A 19031-nucleotide genomic window follows, 5' to 3' on the forward strand; every position below is an offset into this window, starting at 1 on the left:
TGGGTGAAAGTAAATTGTCCCAATAATGACACATCACATGGCTCCTCGATAGAATCAAATGAATCCTCAATTGTTGGTGATTCAACATTGGAGCACGACCGGATTTGACAATTAGTGCATGCTACCGAACAAAACAGTTCATCTTTTTTGCAACCACATTTAGCGCTACATCCCTTTTTACAGTTGCAAAAAATTGTGTTCAGGAGTTTTTCCGGCACAGGGGGGAGTAAAGTTTGAATTGGTTCTAATGAACTGTCGACTAATTTCCATCCCCAGTCTTTTGGATCTAGCTGATAACCAAGCCACACTTGACCTTGGTAATATACCCGAAAAATGTCAAGAAAACGTCAAGACAAGATTTTTTTAACTTTCTTGACTTTTTCTCAAGAGAAGACAAGAAGTTGTTGTCAAGACAAGAATTCTTGTCTTGTCGACCCCTATACAGCTTATACATTGCATCCCTCGGTAGATCGCAAGCTGTATAGTAGAAACATTATCATATTTATAATCTTATATTATTATGTGTGATATAAGTTAAGTTGACCGATAGAATATTATGTTTACTTGTATTACAGCTTCTAAAAAAACTGTTAAGATATTTTTTATAGATAATTATCTAACCTACATTTTTTGTTAGAACTAATTTTACGATAAAACTTACCGTTTCGCTGAAAATCGCTAAAAACCATATTTGGTGACCTTTGACCCCGCGTAAATTTTTTAGCACGGGTCGGATTTATGAGGACTTTTTAGATTTCATTTATGATAGTATTTTGAACAATCCTGCCAATTTTCAGCTTGATGGTAATTATTGTAGCCTCACTCCTCTTTTTGAGTCTAACTAGACCGGTCTATGGTGTAATGCCTAGATATTTAAACTCCATCACTTGTAACACTCCTAACACTGCCTGGGGTAATTGCAGGGTGGATCGAGTAGCTCTGCGGTTACCACAGCCGATCCCAAACCCGGATAAAATGTGGAGGGTTGATTGGCAAGGTTAGCAACCTACCAATCGGAAAAATGAATACTGCTCAAAGAAACAATGTGAAGCCTCGGAACCTTATTATGAAGATTTACTATTAGATTATATGTATATTTCTAAAATCTAAGCATTTCACCAATTTAATTTAACCCCCTCTGTGGCTCAGTGGTAAGAGCGCCTACCTTTGGATCTAAAGGTCCGAATGGTCGTGAGTTCGAACCTCACCAGGGTCAGAAATTTTTCGGTTATTATAAATTAATAAATGAAAATAGTTTCTGTCCTTGTGGGATCGGTAATCACCGGAGGGACCGCAGACGTTCGGATACAATTAGCGTCTCTTTGCAAAGACAATGACGTCGACTGCAAAGTAACAAGACACTTACTCAACACACACACTACACATGACACTACGTACCTAACTGCAAAATTCACCGTGCCTACCATGCCAATGGCCATTAGTTGTCGAGGCATTAGCTAAATAAAAAAAAGTTTAATTTAATACTAAGACACAGATGCCGCATGGCATCTGGCCCTTATTAACCTTGGTAAAACCTTTGCCATAGTTGTCTCTACCGTTAGGGGCGTAATAGAGGTATCAGTATCAACAGCTGTCCAAGTTAATTTGCAAACCAAATAATACATTTTATTAATAGCAGTCACAGACATTTCCTCAAAAATAATCTTATCAGATTGCGGTTAATGTCTTGACGTGATTGCATTAAGTAATATACATAAATAAGGTTTACCTATAAGTGATTTAATAAAACCACTCGGGGTTTCTTTTATTTTCTTAACCACAACGTCCTTGCGGTTACTACGAGAAATACTCGATGATTTAAGGAAATAAAAACGTTTTAAAGAAACTGCAACAAATTAGGCTATTTTTTATATTATGTGTCCCATAAGAAAAGAAAAAACAGATAGGGCATTAAATAGATGTTTATAGCCCAAGGACGACAACCTTATAAACTCGAGGGCCTCTGCCCCGAGAGTTAATATGTCACCCGAGGGTATAAACATCTAATAATGTACGTGGTGCATACAAAACTTTACCGTCATACCGGTTCATTGCATCAATTAAAGTTTTAATTTTATTTTACAAATATTAATTAGAAGTAATATTGTATAGCAGCAGGTATTTAGTACCGTTGCTAGGAAAGTGATAATGGTTAGCAATTTGTTATTAACGTAAACAAAGTTTTTCTATGTGACATTTAAAAAAAAGTCAGAATGCAAGAGAAATTCGATATTTCTGAAGAAATAGTTAAAAAAGCCAAAAAAGCGACTGAGAATCTGTTACCGAAAAATTCAAAGAAACGTACGACAAGGAAAGCGGTAAATTTCAACAATGGATGGCAGAAAATAATACTGAATGCGTATGTAAATGTTTGATTTTTGTTGTTTCCTGTTGCAATAATTATGTGGTTCGTAACTAAGTAATAAATACACAATATTAAACCGGTATGACATAAAGGAATTTATTTATATAAACCAACAAAATTCCTTTAAAAAGGATGCCTAGCGTACTGAGAAGGCGCTACCAAAACTTGGTGACAGACATTCATGGATCGTCTTCATGAACACAATATGGGACTCAGGATGGACCGCTGTGCAATATTTGGCTTCAAGCCAGCTCTGATGGATGAAGGTCGAACTGGAAACTTATCATGCAAGTTTTATGTAATTAGATGAAAAGAAAGGTACCCAGGAACCTAAACCTGTGACAATCACTTCTAGAAGGAGACAGAAGGAGAATCCACATAGTAAAAAAAACTGCGTAGCCAGACAGGACAAGAAGCAGAACAGTCAAAAAACCAGGAAATAATATTAAACTAGGATATACCAGGTTTCAAGTTAAAATCTGTATTTTTTGCAGAACCAATTAAGTAGATATTTAGTAGAAATCCTTCAATTCTTCACAAGGAAGTTCATGGGTTTTATTTAAATCCCGGGATTTTGTGATGGAGTTTAATGAAAGTTTACTTTACTTACTGGACTTTTTATTAATTAATAATTTAAGGCGAAAAATACACCATTTTAAGAAATTATTAACACTCTAAAGAACAGAAAATTGACTTACTTCAGACACACTGATTAAGCGTAATAGTAAATAGCGACTTTTACAGTTGATTCTATAAGGCAAGATTGAGGGCAAGAGAGGAATTGTCCATTACCGAAAAGAACCTTTAATACTTTAGATAGGTAGTCCTTCCAAGAAAACTTGTCGTGACGATTAAATGCTTGAGTCCTGTCAAATAATGGACAGCCTAAGTCTGACGTCACAAATGTCACAAAATTGGGAGGAGCTTATATTGGCTCCAGGGTGGCAACGTGGCATTAGATAGAAAACAAAGTGTTTTAATTTTCGCCTGCATTTTACCCGATTTTCGCGTGGTGCAGCGAACATTTAATGCTGAGTGAGTGAAAAAGGTAAGGTATAAACTGTGCCCTACCTAATGCAAGAATAATATAAGTAAAAACGGTAAAAAATAGTATAAAATACTAAACGGACAAATAAAAGTGAGGTTAACAGCTAACAGATAAGCTTATAAACACTGGCGAACGCTGGTCAAATTTCAAGCGGTGTTGCCGGATTTAAAAAAAATAGAAACACCTGCCGAAAAACAAAAGCAATTTTGGTGCGTGGATAATTGGGCATACCTCCTCGTGGTTGAAACGGGTGTGCCCAGTTAACGCTACGTACAAAATGGCTGAGAACGAGTATAGTGTGGACGAAAAGACAAGAAAAAGAGGAGATGAATCGGAAGATGAGGCAGACGATAGCAGAAGTAAAAAAGTACATCGGTCGCCTGGGAATGATAGGCAACTAGAAAAAATATTGGAGAGCCTAAATATTATCACAATGGAAATAAGGGAACTAAGAGAAGAGCAAAAAGAGTACAGAGCGGAAATGAAGGAACTCAGACAAGAAAATGAAAAGCTGAAACAGGAAAACAGAGAAACCCAACAAAAAGTGGAAGAATTGGAAAATAAAATAGACAGAATGGAAAAGGACAAAAGACGAAATAATATAATACTGCAGGGAGTAGATATGGATACCTACGATCAAAACATAACAAAAGATAACGTCCAAGATTTTTTATGCAATGCACTAAAAGTTGAGACAGAAATAAAAAGCGCAAGAAAAATTGGAAGTAAATCCTGCTTGATTGAGCTCGAAAATGCAACGGACAAAGAAGAAATTATGAAAAATAAAGGCAAATTGAGAGACATAAAGGGAAAAGAAATATATATTAATGACGACATGGACAAAAATGAACGGATGATACAGGGTAAAATCAGAACGAAGGCAAAAGAGGCTAAATTGGAAGGAAAAAACGTCAAGGTAGGATTTCAAAAAATAAAAATAAATGAGGAGGTATGGACATGGAATAAACATCAGCAACAACTCTTAAAAATAGAAAACCAAAACAGAAACCAAAAAAACTAAACGACGTAAATGAAACGGTAGCAACAACGGCAATGGACAAGGAGACGATTGGGATTAAAAACAAGAAAATGAAAACTAATTTGGGAACATGGAACGTAAGAGGCACTTATGAAACGGGAAAACTTAAAGAATTAATTAGAGAAACAAAAAGATATGAAATAGATATATTAGCTTTACAAGAAACAAAACAATTAGACACAGAAATAGTAGAAATAGATGATATAGTATTTTTTAAAAGTGGGGGGAATAACAGATTGCTAGGAACAGGCTTTATCATACAGAAAAGATGGAAAACCAGAGTGATGAATTTCAAGCCGATATCAGATAGAATGTGCACAATCAGGTTAAAAGGGAATCAACGAAACATAAGCATAATAAATGTACATGCACCAATAGAAGACGCCACCGAAGAAGACAAAGATGCATACTATGAGCAACTAGAGAGAGAATATGACAGATTACCAGCATTTGATATCAAAATAGTAATGGGAGACTGCAATGCTAAAGTGGGAAAAGAGGATATATATGAAAATATAACAGGAAAATACAGTAAACACGATGTATCAAATGATAATGGTCAACGAATTATAGGTTTTGCCACAGAAAGACAAATGGTAATAAAAAGCACATACCAACGCAGAAAAGATATACATAAAGGAACGTGGATTTCCCCTGACAAAAGGACAATAAATCAAATAGACCACATATTAATAGAGAAGAAGCACGCCCATAATATAATAAATATAAAAAGTATGAGAGGAGCGGAATGTGACTCAGATCACTTTTTGGTAAGAGCAGCCTATAGAATAAATGCTAATATAAAGAAAGACAATCAAAGGGACAAAGAAATCAAAAAACAATTCAACACAGCAATACTAAAAGATAATATGACACAGAAGAAGTACGAACAACAAATAACCAGCAGACTAAACGAAGAACCAGAAACACTAGACCCGGAAGAAAAGTGGGAAAGCATAAAAGAAGCAGTTTTAAACACCAGTAAAGAAATATTAATTAAAGGTAATAGAAAACAAAAAGCAAAAGAATGGTATGATGAGGAATGTCAAAAAATAGCAGAAGAAATTAGAAAAATAAGAATAAAAAACTTAAGAAATAATAGTGACATTAGCACACAAGAATATAGAGAATTGAAGAGAATTATGAAGAGAACATGCAGAAATAAAAAAAGAAAATACAACGAAGAAAAACTCAAAGTGATAGAGGAAAAATTCCAAAAAAAGGAAATAAGATCCTTTTACCAGGAAACAAGAAAAATGGAAAGGGGATATCAGAAACATAACCCATATATGAAAAATGAGGAAGGAATATTAATAAATGAACCCGGGGAAATAATGAGAAATTGGCAAACTTATTTTACACAACTTTTAAACAAAAACGAAGAAGAAAGGGGAACAATCCAGGAAATTGAAGATGACCATATAGTAATAGAAACACCTACGAGGGAAGAAATAGAAAATGAAATAAGAGGGCTAAAAAACAATAAAAGCCCAGGAATAACGGAAATATCGGCGGAAATGATAAAGGCAGGAGGAAAAAGACTACACAAGGAGATACATAGCCTGATAAAAAGTATATGGGAAACAGAAAGAATGCCAGGAGAATGGACCAGGGCAAGGATATGCCCCATACATAAAAAAGGTGATAAAATGAGATGTGAAAATTATAGAGGTATCGCGTTGCTAGAAGTCGTGTACAAAATATTGACAAACATCTTAAGAAAAAAGCTGAATCAATACACGGAAAAGATATTGGGCGAATATCAGGCAGGATTCAGAAGTAATAGGTCGACGACAGACCAAATATTTGCGTTAAAAGAAATCCAAACTACGTGCTACGAACATAAAATAGCAGTATACGTCCTGTTCGTCGACTTTAAACAGGCCTATGATACGGTAAAGCGGCAACAGATGTACGCACTAATGAAAGAAATGGGCATACCAAGTAAAATCGTCAGGATGGTAAAGATGACTATGGATAACTCCACAAACGAAATAGCATGGAAGGGACATAAATCAAATAATTTTGAAACAAAGGAAGGATTAAGACAAGGAGACCCACTATCAACGACTCTTTTTAATGTAATACTGGAAGGAATAATCAGGAAAAGTAAAATAAGCACACAGGAAACGATTTTTAAAAATGGCCACCAATGTATTGCATTCGCAGATGATCTAACATTATTATCGACAAGTAAGAAAGAGCTAACAAAATTAATGAGCAATATAATAAAACAAGCCAAACCTTTTGGTCTTCTCATAAATAAGGAAAAGACAAAATACATGATAATGGGAGAAACAGATAAAGAAAATGAAGACAATTTCACATTGAAGATAGAAGGAGAAAATGTATGCGCATTTAAAAGAGTTTCAGAATTTACATACCTGGGTGTAAAAGTAGATGAAAAGGGACATGGGGAAGGGGAAATAAAAGCAAGAATAGCAAAAGCAAACAAAAAGTATGGAGCATTGCGTCCATTAATGAAATCCAAAGATGTGTCAAGAAAAACAAAAATAAGAATCTACAAAACAGTTATCAGACCTACAGCTACATATGCATGTGAAACATGGGTGCTTAAAAAATCAGAAATAGACCTTTTAGAAAGATGGGAGAGGAAAATACAACGAGCAATATATGGAGGCGTGAAAACAGACGGTCAATGGGGAAGAAGAAATAATAAGGAACTTGAAGAACTATATAATGAACCAAAAATAACGACGGCAATCAAAGCACAGAGAATCCGATACTTAGGACACATAGAAAGAATGGGAAAGGCGAGAATGCCAAAAATGGTTCTATTACGTAAGCCAATACAAAAAAGAAGAATAGGAAGACCAAGAAGGAGATGGAAGGACAGCGTATATGAAGACTTAAAACAAAGTAATATTGTAAACTGGAAAGAAAAAGCTGTGGACAGAAAACAATGGAAGGAAGTGGTGAAGAAATGTATGGAAAGACTATAATGTTAAGTGTAGTATTAAGGGCCAATTTCTCATATCGAGTTCAACTCCAGTTTAACCTGAACTTCTAGTAAACGTCAGTTTAAAGTCGAAATCGTCTTTCTCAATTCACGATCAACCGATGGCAGTTTAAACTTGAACGATCCTTGAACGGTGGGATTCGGCCGTTCAAAGATTTCAGAACTCAATTCAGATGATTCCATGGACTACGCATGCGTTGTATTAACACGAACCGCTGTCATAATATAAATATATCCTATTTTATTATATTAAGCCCAACTATAAACGATAACATTATTTTTGTTTTTATAATATTTATTTATAATTATTAAAATGACTATTTGACTATAAATACTTAAATTTAACTTTATTCAAAAACAGCATAAAAATGGTAGTTCAAAATGGCGACAGTTTTTTACCTTTTGCCATCTATTGGCATTTCTCGAAAACTGTAGAACGAGCGCTGACATGAACGCGCAATGAGAAATGCATTTCAAACAAAACCACAGATCACGGGTGAACCTGGTTCAACTGAACCATAGATTAACGCAGGTATGAGAAATCGACCCTAAGTGTTTTATACAAACAAATGTAATATTGTATATATTATAGTAGTATAGGATATAGCATTATATATAAATATGTAATAGTAATTGTAAGGAAAAATTAAATCTTTCAGCCCTAGGCCTTCACGGCCTGTTGAGCTTAATAAATAAAATAAAATAATATATTGGCTCCAAACAATTTTGATTGTAACGTTAAATGGTCATAAGGAATTTTTCATTTATGTGCTTTGTGTGGCAAAATAAGACTTCATTTACGTATTTCGTTAAAGAAACGTGTTAATTAAGAGATTTTTATTCGTTTTTGCTCAGGTGGTTTTTATTCCTTAGTGATTGAAAATAAACATAACCTCAACACTGTTTACGTTCTAATCATTACATTGAATTAACTCACCTGGGCCAAAACGAATAAAAATCTCTTAATTGGCACGTTTCTTTTACTAAATACCTAAATGAAAAGTCTTATTTTGTCACACAAACCACGTAAACAATAAATTAAAAATTCCTTATGAGTGTTTAACATTATAAACAAAATTGTTTGGAGCCAAATGTAAGCTCCTCCCAATTTTGTGACGTCAAGACTTCGGATGTCCATTGTATTCACTGTATCACCCTAACAATGGGTTTGGGGTATCTACGTCTCCAACAAACAATATCCTCAGTACCAATAATAAGAGTTGCTTTTCTATCATATTAAATAGTTTTTTTTAGTATTTGTAACTGGCCGTATACCATCAATAAAAAAATTTTTAATGAAAACTCCTTTGTAAAAGGTATAGGTACATTTTTTTTATTAAAATCATTTTAAGGGCTAAATCACAGAACGTTTTCGATATTTAAAAATATCATCATCAGTGTTTAGAAATGGTTGATCACAAGCTGAGCCACTAATGAAATAACAGGGTATGAACCCTTTAAATGGTATAAAAATTGGTTATATTAGCATATTTGCTTAAAATAACATAGGATGGATAACATTAATAAAGACTGTTATATGAAGACTGTTAGAAGGCAACTGTAGTAACCGTCAAATATAACAAATTTTTATACCATTTAAAGGATTCATACCCTGGTATCTCTTTGGTGGCTCAGCTTGAGATCAACCAGCTCTAAACACTGATGATGATATTTTTAAATATCGAAAACGTTCTGTGATATAGCCCTTAAAGTGATTTTAATAAATTTTATACCCTTTACAAAGACTTTTTCATTAAATTTTAGTCCGTTCTTTAGCGGTTTTTATTTTATTTAGCGTATGGCAATTTGATACACAACATTATCACACATATGTTATAGTCTAACATCGAATGTATTAATATATTCAATCGACGCTGGTGTTGCAGAGGCGAAGTTCAGAGGATCTCCATCATACTTTCTCCGAGGGCATTCGGCAATCATATGCTGGATGGTCTGTTTCTCGGCGCCGCAGTCGCACTCAGCAGAGGTTCTCATTTTCCATTTATAAAGGGAATCTGCGCAGACTCCATGACCCGTTCTTATCCTGTTAAGAGTTGACCATGATTTTCGGGGGAGGTCAAAACCTGGTGGAGTTTCTGTGATGCATGGTGTGTTTCTCATTATTAGGTTCGGTCTGTCGCTCTGCATGTTCTTCAACTGGGAGTTCATTTGGAAATTGTTGGAACTCAAGTTTATTGCATCTCTAGTCGGAGGTTTTCTGGAGCGCAATCGATGTGAGTTAGCGTCGGCGTCGGCGTCGACATTGAGCTGAGTATCTATAATTTTTGTGTGAACGCTGTTCAGCCAAACAGGGGAGCAGTATTCAGCTGCGGAGTATACGAGTCCAAGGGCTGAACACCGAAGTGTACTTGCTGTTGAGCCCCATGTAGTCCCGCAAAGCTTCTGTATGATGTTGTTACCGGTTCTCAGCTTTGCTGCGGTGTTCTCAAGATGTTTCTTAAAGGAGAGTGTTCTGTCCAGGGTGACGCCGAGGTACTTGGGATTATAGTTGTGCGTGAGCAGTTGGTTATCAATGTACACTTTAAGTTTTGTGTGGGCCATATTGTTGTTCAGGTGAAAACAGCTAACCTCGGTTTTTTTTGGGGTTAGGTTTAAGTCTCCATTGTTTAAAGTACTTAACCAGGCGTTCCAGATCTTCCGTTAGGATTGCCTCGGAGTTTTGTATTAAGGAGTTTTGAGTTGCAAGTGCCCAGTCGTCTGCATATCCAAATTTTTTAGATCTGGTAGGGGGCATATCAGCTATATACATACTAAATAGCAGCGGTGCAAGTACGGAGCCCTGGGGGAGGCCGCTGTTAAGCGTTCTCTGTTTGCTCACTGTAGTTCCCATGGTTACACGAAAGTTTTTACTGCTCAGCATAGTATTTATGAGTCGGGCGGTTCCTTTGCAGGGGATTATTTTCAGGAGCTTATAGATGAGGCCATCTTTCCAAACCGTGTCATATGCAGCCGATAAATCGATGAATGCCACAGACGTCTTCAGTTTTCTTTGGTAACCTGCCTCTATGTAGGTAGTTATAGAGAGCACTTGGTCAGTGGTGCTTCGTTGAGGCCTGAATCCTGCTTGTCCAATTGGTATTTTTTGAAGTAGCTTTGGGCCGATTCTGTTCAGGACCAGTCTTTCGAGGAGCTTGTAAACTGAACTGAGTAAAGCGATGGGGCGGTAACTCGCTGGGTTGTCTGTTGGTTTTCCAGATTTTAGAATGGCTATGATTTTTGTTTGTTTAAAGATGTTTGGTAGGTTACCTGTTTTGAGTATATCTGTATAGAATTTAGACAACCAGGTTTTTGCAAATTTTCCACAATGAATCAGGAATTCGGGAGGTATACCATCTGTACCAGGAGCTTTGTTAGGTTTAATGTCTTTGATGGCGTTTGAGACTTCTTCTGGAGTGAACGGTGCGGAGTACTCTGTATCTGATGGACAGGCAGCTTTTAGATGTTTAAGCTCCCTTTTTATAGTAGTGGTAAACTTTTTATCACATGCTCCTCTGGAGGTGGCAACTATATGTGATGCAGTTTTATTAGGGTTGAAGTCGTGGATTTGTCGTGTTGCCAGTTTGTCACTTCCGAGTTTTCTTAGGAGCGACCACGCTTTACGGCTAGACTTTTTGAAATCTAACGATTCGACTTTATTTGTCCATTTCTTCCTTCTTGCTACATCAAGGCTCAGGAGAAGTTCGTCCGCAATGTCACTTTCACCGGTTTCAAGATATTCTTCGTAGAGGTTTTGGCTTTCCTCACTCCATCCTGGTATGTATTGCTTACGATGGCCCCTGGGAATGTGTTTCTTTGCTGTAGCAATTATTGCCTCTCTAAACCTTTCATAATTTTTGTATGTTGGTGGAATCCATCGTAGGATTTTATCGAGTTCGTTGGTAAAGGTGGGCCAGTTACCTTTGTTAAAGTTCCAGCGTGGTCGTGGAATGGTTGTGACTAGTGGGATTTGGATACCAATATCAATAATGATCGGCCTGTGCTGGCTATGCGGAAAGTCATGAAGTACTCTTCTCTTGGTTGGTAAGGGGTAGCTTTTCTAGTTTTTGCTCACAAAACATAAATCTGGATTGTACTCTTGTTTCCATGCCGCCGATTTAAAAGTGCCCCGATCTTTGGCGTCGAAGACGTGATGCAGGTGGTTACTCTCTGCCCAGTCTAGCAGTGTCTCCCCGTTTTCATCGTTATTTCTGTATTTCCATTCTTGATGATGGCTGTTAAAATCACCTAAATAGATGGCGGGATGGGGCCTTATGTCTATGACGTGGCTTGGCCATGTAATACTTGGGGGTTTATAAACATTTGTCACTTCCATTTCACCTATTTTGGTAACGGTCAAATGTATATTATCTTGCATGGTGGCAGATATGAGGTGAGCGTTTTCTACGGAGTTTTTTACGTAGTTGGCGGTACCATAAGCATGGTGGTAGGTTGCTCCCAGAAGATCATAGCCTGGAATTTTGCCTCTACTTGCGAGTTGTTGTTCGTTCGCAGCATGGGTTTCCTGTATGACTACCAGGTCGATGTCGTTAGAAAGTAGTATGTTTGACAGCATTTCGCTTTTGGATCGACTAATGCCTTCAATATTTATCTGACAAATCCGGACAATGGGTCCCAGAGTTCTAGTCGCTTGGTTCTCATAAGAACCATTTCTTGGTTGGGCGTTCATGTTTGCAGTTGTGTATTGGCCAGGAGATCGTTAGATAGTTTGGCCGCCTGTTCGTTCTAGCTCATTTAGTGTTAACCAGAGGGCACGTGCAGAATTCTTCTGCGGACGCGAGCTAGTTTACCCTCCTCTTCAGCGGTAAAATATTGCAAAACCTCTAAATTTTAAAGAACCGCTTGGATTGACATGAAATTTGGCATACACATAGCTAACAAGTCAAAGAGAAAAGTGATATTGTGCCGATATGTGCTTTTGCCCTAAGAGTGGTTTTCACCCCCTCTTGGGGGTGAAAAAATATTCATCCAAAGAAAGTCAGGAAATGGATAAACTGGCTCATTTTAAGTAACTTTTGTTCTATAGAGTTTTTTCACCAAGTCAATACTTTCCGAGTTATTTGGCAGTGAATATGTTCATTTTTTCAACAAAATAACCACGCTTTTAGACGGTTTTTCGCAAATAACTCAAATAGTAAGTATTTTGTCGAAAAACATTGTTAGCAAAAATATAGCCTGTAAAAAATTTAAAAAAATGGTGTATATATCACGTCTCTACACCTAGTAGAAGCAGAGTTATAGCCAATGAAAAATAGGTTCATATTCGTCAAATTCCAAATGGAATACTTTAACGTGAAATAACCAAAAATGAAGCACATTTCGGGAAAAACTTATTTCAACTTATTTAAAGTGTTTAAAAAAGCTTCATTTTTGTTTTATAAAAAAAAATTCTAGCATCAAAATTAAACAAGTTACGCTCAAAATAAAGTTAGTCCCTTTTGGTTTTGGTAAAAAAATCGAGAAAATCACCCCCTAATTAGTATCTTAAATGAACTTAATCGTTACGACTTCACAAGTTTCTTGACTTGTGTATATATTGTTTATATGATCTGTAAGTTTCATCGGTTTAAAGTCCTTATTATTGAAAGGGCTGTAGTTAAAAGGGGATGAACGAGTCACTGATCACGAATGTATGCAAATTTAGAACACCAAATCTTAATCAATTTTTGTCTAACAGAAAAACAAAAAAATACATGATATTCAGAAAAGCAAATCTGACTTTTTTTGTGTTTCGAGATTTTTGGTATCTCTAACAATTTTTAAGTTATTTTGAAAAAAAAGCATATTTTTCAAAATTTAAATTTTTAAAAATTTTACTTTGAAACCAAATTTTTTCAAAAATAAGCACTTTGAATCGATGAAACTTACAGATCATATAAACACAACATAAGTAAAATAATTTGTGGAGCGGTAACGATTAATTTCATTTAAGTTGCTAATTAGGGGGTGGTCTTCCCGATTTTTTTTGCAAAAACAAAAGGGACCAACTTTACTTTAAGCTTAACTTGCTTAAATTTAACGCTAGAAACTTTTTGTAAAAACAGAAATAAAGCTTTTTTTAAACACTTCAAAAAAAGTTATAATAGGTTTTCCCCAAAAAGTGCTTAATTTTTTGGATATTTCACGTCGAAATATTCTATTTGAAATTTGGTGAATATGAATCTATTTTTCATTGGCTATAACTCTGGTTCTACGAGATCCAGAGACCTAACGCATACACCATTTTTTTACTTTTTTATAGGCTATATTTTTGCTCAGAACGTTTTTTTCGACAAAATACTTACTTTTTGGGTTATTTGCGAAAAAACGTCTAAAAATGTGGTTATTTTGTTGAAAAATTAACATATTCACTCGCAAATACCTCGAAAAGTGTTGACTTGGCGAAAAAGCTCTATAGAACAAAAGTTACTTAAAATTAGTCAGTTTACCCATTTCCGGACTTATTTTGGACATATATTTTTTCACCCCCAAGAGGGGGTGAAACTCACCCCCCAGGGCAAAAGCACAATATCGCACAATATCACTTTTTTTCTTTGACATGTAAGCTATACGTATGCCAAATTCCATGTCAACCCAAGCGGTTTTTTAAAATTTAGAGCAAAAACCGTGAAAGAATGGACTATTTTTGTGATTGATGGTACACAGCCAGCTACAGAACAATTTTTTCTTTTCCTTGTGGATTTTATAATAGACTAGGGTAAAATGTAAAACAAACGTTATTATGTTGAATATACATAGTATAAAAACATTTCCGTATTCTATTATACAGTGTTATAATATTTATGCGTTCAAAAAAGGAAACTTATTTCTGTATACTAACCTGTTTAGAAAAAGCGGCAGCAAAAGGTCCAAGTATTAATCCAATAATAAAATGTGACAAACACTATAAGCGCGGTGACTCACTTCAAAGTTCTTCATCACAATCGTCCTCTCAGTAGACCCCGTGAATGTCAGTTCCTCGTTCCACCTACATACGAAAATATTACGGAAAAACGAGTAAAACAAGAAAAAAAATAGTAAAAGCCGGGGCGCGTGCCGCTTGGTATTTTCGTGTGCATACACGTGTATCTATCTAAATGTCACCGCAACTAAAAAACTCATCGGCGAACAGACGGCGCGACCCGCAGGTTTAGCGAGCATCTTCGTGGGTTACTTCCATGTCTGGTGTGGTGAGTCGTCGTCGGCTGCGATGCCCTCGAAGAACAACTTTTGGAAGCAGTGGCGGCGAACTGACCTGACAAAGTGAACTTTCTTGAAACAGATCTACATCTAAACACATCGGAGAAGTCTAGGGATATTTTTATAAAGAGACGCAATTTTTTCTTTAATTGTTTTGAATAAATAATATTCTATTTACCGTGAAGAGTAGTATTTAGTATACAAGAAAATTTGTTGAAATGTCAAAAATACAGAGAATGCCGGTCAGAAATGTCAAAAATAACGAGAAGTACATTTAACCCTGCTGTCCCGTTCGAGTCAACTACACAAATCTACTGTTCGGGTCAATATGACCCAACTATGGTTTATGCTCCTTAATAGAAATAAAATAAGCTAATGGTGATAAATAAAACTTTACTAACAAAAAATTATGGTTAATTAAACAAAAATTATGTTGTTAATGTAGATTAAACATTATTAACAAAACTAAAAGGTATTTTTTTCTTTCATTACCAAAAAAGCCTAGTAACAAAATATCTACAAAAATTTAATTCAGTTTACAGCTGGGACAGTAATACAACGAAAACGAATGGGTTTTACAAATATGTTTATGATATATTATACAACATCAAAATTAGTCATGATATTATTTTTAGAGCAAGTTTACAGCGTGCTCGTTTAGTAGGCGGAGTTAGATTGCCCATAGATGGTTCACTAGCATTTCTATCTTGTCTACTCGTTACTGCTCGTGTCCTTTTTACCAGTTCTTATGAGCCTTTAGTTATTGGTATATTTTTTCTGAAAACTCTGACTGGTTCCACCAGTCTTTTTCCCAATTCCTCAAGAAAAATTCACCGTTTTGCCAGTTTATTGGTATTCCACTGGAGATTTATTGATGTCCATAAAACGAACGCGTTGTACGCAGAAATGTCCAGCAGATTATAAAAAATATTCATTGGCCAGTCATTTGTCCTCTTTTTACACTTATATGTACCAACAAGCTAATCTAGAGTATCCACTGCTCCCTTATTGGAATTGTAATCTCAAATAATTTGTGGCTTTTTTCATTTGATGAAAGTGATGCTGTGATGCATGATACATTGATTCATCATGCAGAGTACCCATAAGAACAACATTTTATTATTTTGAGGAATATTGTCAACAACAATGGTATCTTACGTAAAGCAAAAAGACGAACTATAAACTTCTTTATTCGCGATTTTTGCTGGAAGCTCCGGTTTATTTTTCTTATAGTCCTCGACATTGTACTTTTTTTTTAGAAGAAATTTTCCTAAATTTTATGATGTAAAAAAGTTATCACAAGTAATATTGTTGCCTTTCAAATCTACTACTTAAGTCACACACCACACGCATTCCATTATTTCGTTCTGGCTCGGCACCTGCTTTACTGTATAGATATAGATCTGTAATTTTAGAGCATAAGAAGTTTTACTGTTCATAAGTACATAAAACCCAAATTTTTGTGCCATATTTCGCTGGCTTGCTTGGAATGTACTTGAAGGGATAGCGGCCTCTAAAGGCAACTAGTTGCCCGTCGACAGTAACATTATCATCAGAGGTAAAAAATTTTGGTACATTTTCTACCCATTTTTCCCAAATTTCACGTATTGCAGTGAGTTTATCAGAACGTGTCCTATACTGTCTAGTAGTTTTGTTGTCAAAAGGTCACTTACTGTCACTTGCTGTTGCGTTTAGTAAATTTCAATTTCCGACTTATGATCGACTTATTTCATATGCTTTAAATGATGACGCACGGGTAAAGATTCGCGGACTCAACTGTATTCATTACAACAGCTAAAAAATACAATATGATAATATCAGATATCAGCCAGCAGAAAAAACCAAATGTATGACAACATCTAAATACCCACTACGATGTAAAATCGAAATTGATGGGAAAATAATAAAGCTGGAAGCAAGGTTTAGATATCTGGGAATAGATATAACCAGTTACGGAGATGCTGAAAAGGAAGTACGACAACAAAGCTTAAAAGTAAGTAAAGCGGCGGGATCTCTTAATGACACAATCTGGAAGAACAAACCCCTAAGACAAGACACAAAAGCAAGAATCTATAAAGCAGAAGTTAGACCTATATTGACATACACGACGGAGACAAGACCTTACACATCTAAAACGAGACGACTACTAGAAACAACAGAGATGAAAATACTTCGACGAATATCAGGGAAAAGTCTGTTGGATAGGGAGAAAAGCGAAAACATAAGAAGATCATGCAATGTAGAAGACATAAATGGATGGGTGACAAAACGGAAACAGGAGTGGAATGAACACATTAGTAGAATGGCAGAGGATAGGATAGTACGAATAGCACGATATACGTCACCAAATGGACGAAGAAGTATTGGCAGACCAAGAAAAAGATGGTGCGATAATTTAAACAATTTAGGAGGCTAATATTGAAGAAGAAACAGTCTTTAAAGCCTACCTACAAGAAGGAAGAAGAAGAAGAAAATATAGAAAGTTAATGATTTCTTATAAATGTTTTTCTTTATTTTTCTTTTGTTTTTAATTTTTTTTGCCTTTTTCCTTTTGTTTCATTTGCAACATTTAAATAACAAATATATTACATTGCTAGACATTGCACTGTATAAACTACATATGTATGGATTAAAAATATCTACATTATTCAATTTGAACCGTATAATCTTAGGAGACCAATAACCCCACATGTAAAATTAAACAGAAACAGAAACATTACCATTAATGAGATTTATCATCATTATTAAAGAAATAAAAATGGTTATTATTTATTAAACATTCTCAACTCCATATCTTTTATGTAATATTGCATGTATAATAATTTATATTAATAGGGGAGCCCAAGCGGGGATTTTTGCAGGTACTCGAGCGCGTCAGAAAATCACATGGGGAGAAACCTTGTTTTCTGTAAATGTACCCCTACCATATAATGTTCTCTTAATACAGGGGAGTTCGTTAAGGGTGGTCCGAATAAAAATCTATCCTTAGAAAAACTCGAATAAGGTTACTTAACCTTTAACTACACGCGCTGGCGTACTTTGTACGCCAGATATAAGAATTCTACTGGAAATATATTTAAAAATTTAATTTTTGACCTTGCTTATTTTTCTAACCTATCACTGGAATGTGCTTTACAATTTGGTTTTAGTTTCGTTATAATCGGCGTTCTGGAAAGATCGTAATTTACATTTTATTATTTGTTGTTTCCGGTGGTGGACAATATACCCCAGGATTATATCACTATAAGTCGTAATATAAGTACATATTTTAATTGTTTTTTAGTCATTATGGCAAAAAATATATTTTTCTATGTAAACAATACTTTTTCTCCTGTAAAAAATCACATTTAAAAAAAATTTTTATTAGTAATTTTATTTATCATGGAATCCAGTTATTCCATGATTCCAGTTATAAATCCCAATTGGCTTACTGAAAAGGAACTCCAAGTATTCACTGATGCCGAATAAGGTTTATAACAAACAACTAAGTGTATTTTTTCAAAAAAAATTAAACAAATCCGCTGTTTTTAAGTGTATTTTCTTGTGGCGTACAAAGTACGCCACGCGTGTAGTTATGTTATAACTTGATGCGCGGGTAGTTAAAGGTTAAGTACATGCAGAACAGTGTATATTTAAAAAATCTGACGATTTGAGCTGGGCGTAAGGAAATACGTATTCAATATTTTTCAAAAATCGATGGAATGATACCAAGCACGACCCCCGCTAGAAAGCGGTGTAAGGTAAATTTAAAATTTTAAATAGGAACCCCGCGATATTTCGCGAAATGAACATCATATCGAAAAACTGAGAAATACACGTATTCTATATTTTTGAAAAATCTGTCGAATGACACCAAACACGACCCCCCACGGAGGTGTGGTGGGGTGTTACTTTAAAATCTTAAATAGTAACCCCATTTTTATTGCAGATTTGGATTTCTTACGTAAAAATAAGTAACGTTTATTCGAGACATGTTTTCGAGTATTGGATAGATGGCGCTATAATCGGAAAAGACGATTGTTGGAAATGGAAAATTAAATTAAAAAAATGGAAAGTTAGTGCGACAGATTCGTGCAAATATTATAAGAACTGTGCATTTGGATGTGCTATGATAGAAGCATATAATTTGGACCACACATACTACACATATAAAGGTTCAAAATTAGATAGGAGGCTATCTCAGATTTTACTTTTTACAAAAATGACCGGCATTTAAAATGGCGACAATACATATGTGACAATAGCACGATAACTTTTGAACGAAAAGTCCGATTTCAACCAAATTGGGTATATAGGTTCTCTTTTAGAAGTAAAAGATCGAAGTCTTGAACCAGAAGAATCGGTTTACCATAAGTTGTGTTTTTCCTGATTTTTTATGTAAAAATATGTTGTTTTTTTTCAA

At 35.3% G+C, this 19031-nt stretch overlaps 1 protein-coding gene across 1 annotated transcript in view; it reads right to left on the bottom strand.

Moving 5' to 3' along the window:
- The window catches only part of LOC114339592 (unconventional myosin IC), a 132487-nt gene extending 117915 nt beyond the window's left edge, over positions 1-14572 (bottom strand). The window contains exon 1 of the mRNA XM_050658315.1: positions 14271-14572. The gene's annotated coding sequence lies outside the window, so the exon portion shown is untranslated. The remainder of the gene's footprint in view (positions 1-14270) is intronic.
- Positions 14573-19031: the final 4459 nt, after the last annotated feature.

This window comes from Diabrotica virgifera, chromosome 8 (assembly GCF_917563875.1).
Source record: "Diabrotica virgifera virgifera chromosome 8, PGI_DIABVI_V3a".
NCBI lineage: Eukaryota > Metazoa > Arthropoda > Insecta > Coleoptera > Chrysomelidae > Diabrotica > Diabrotica virgifera.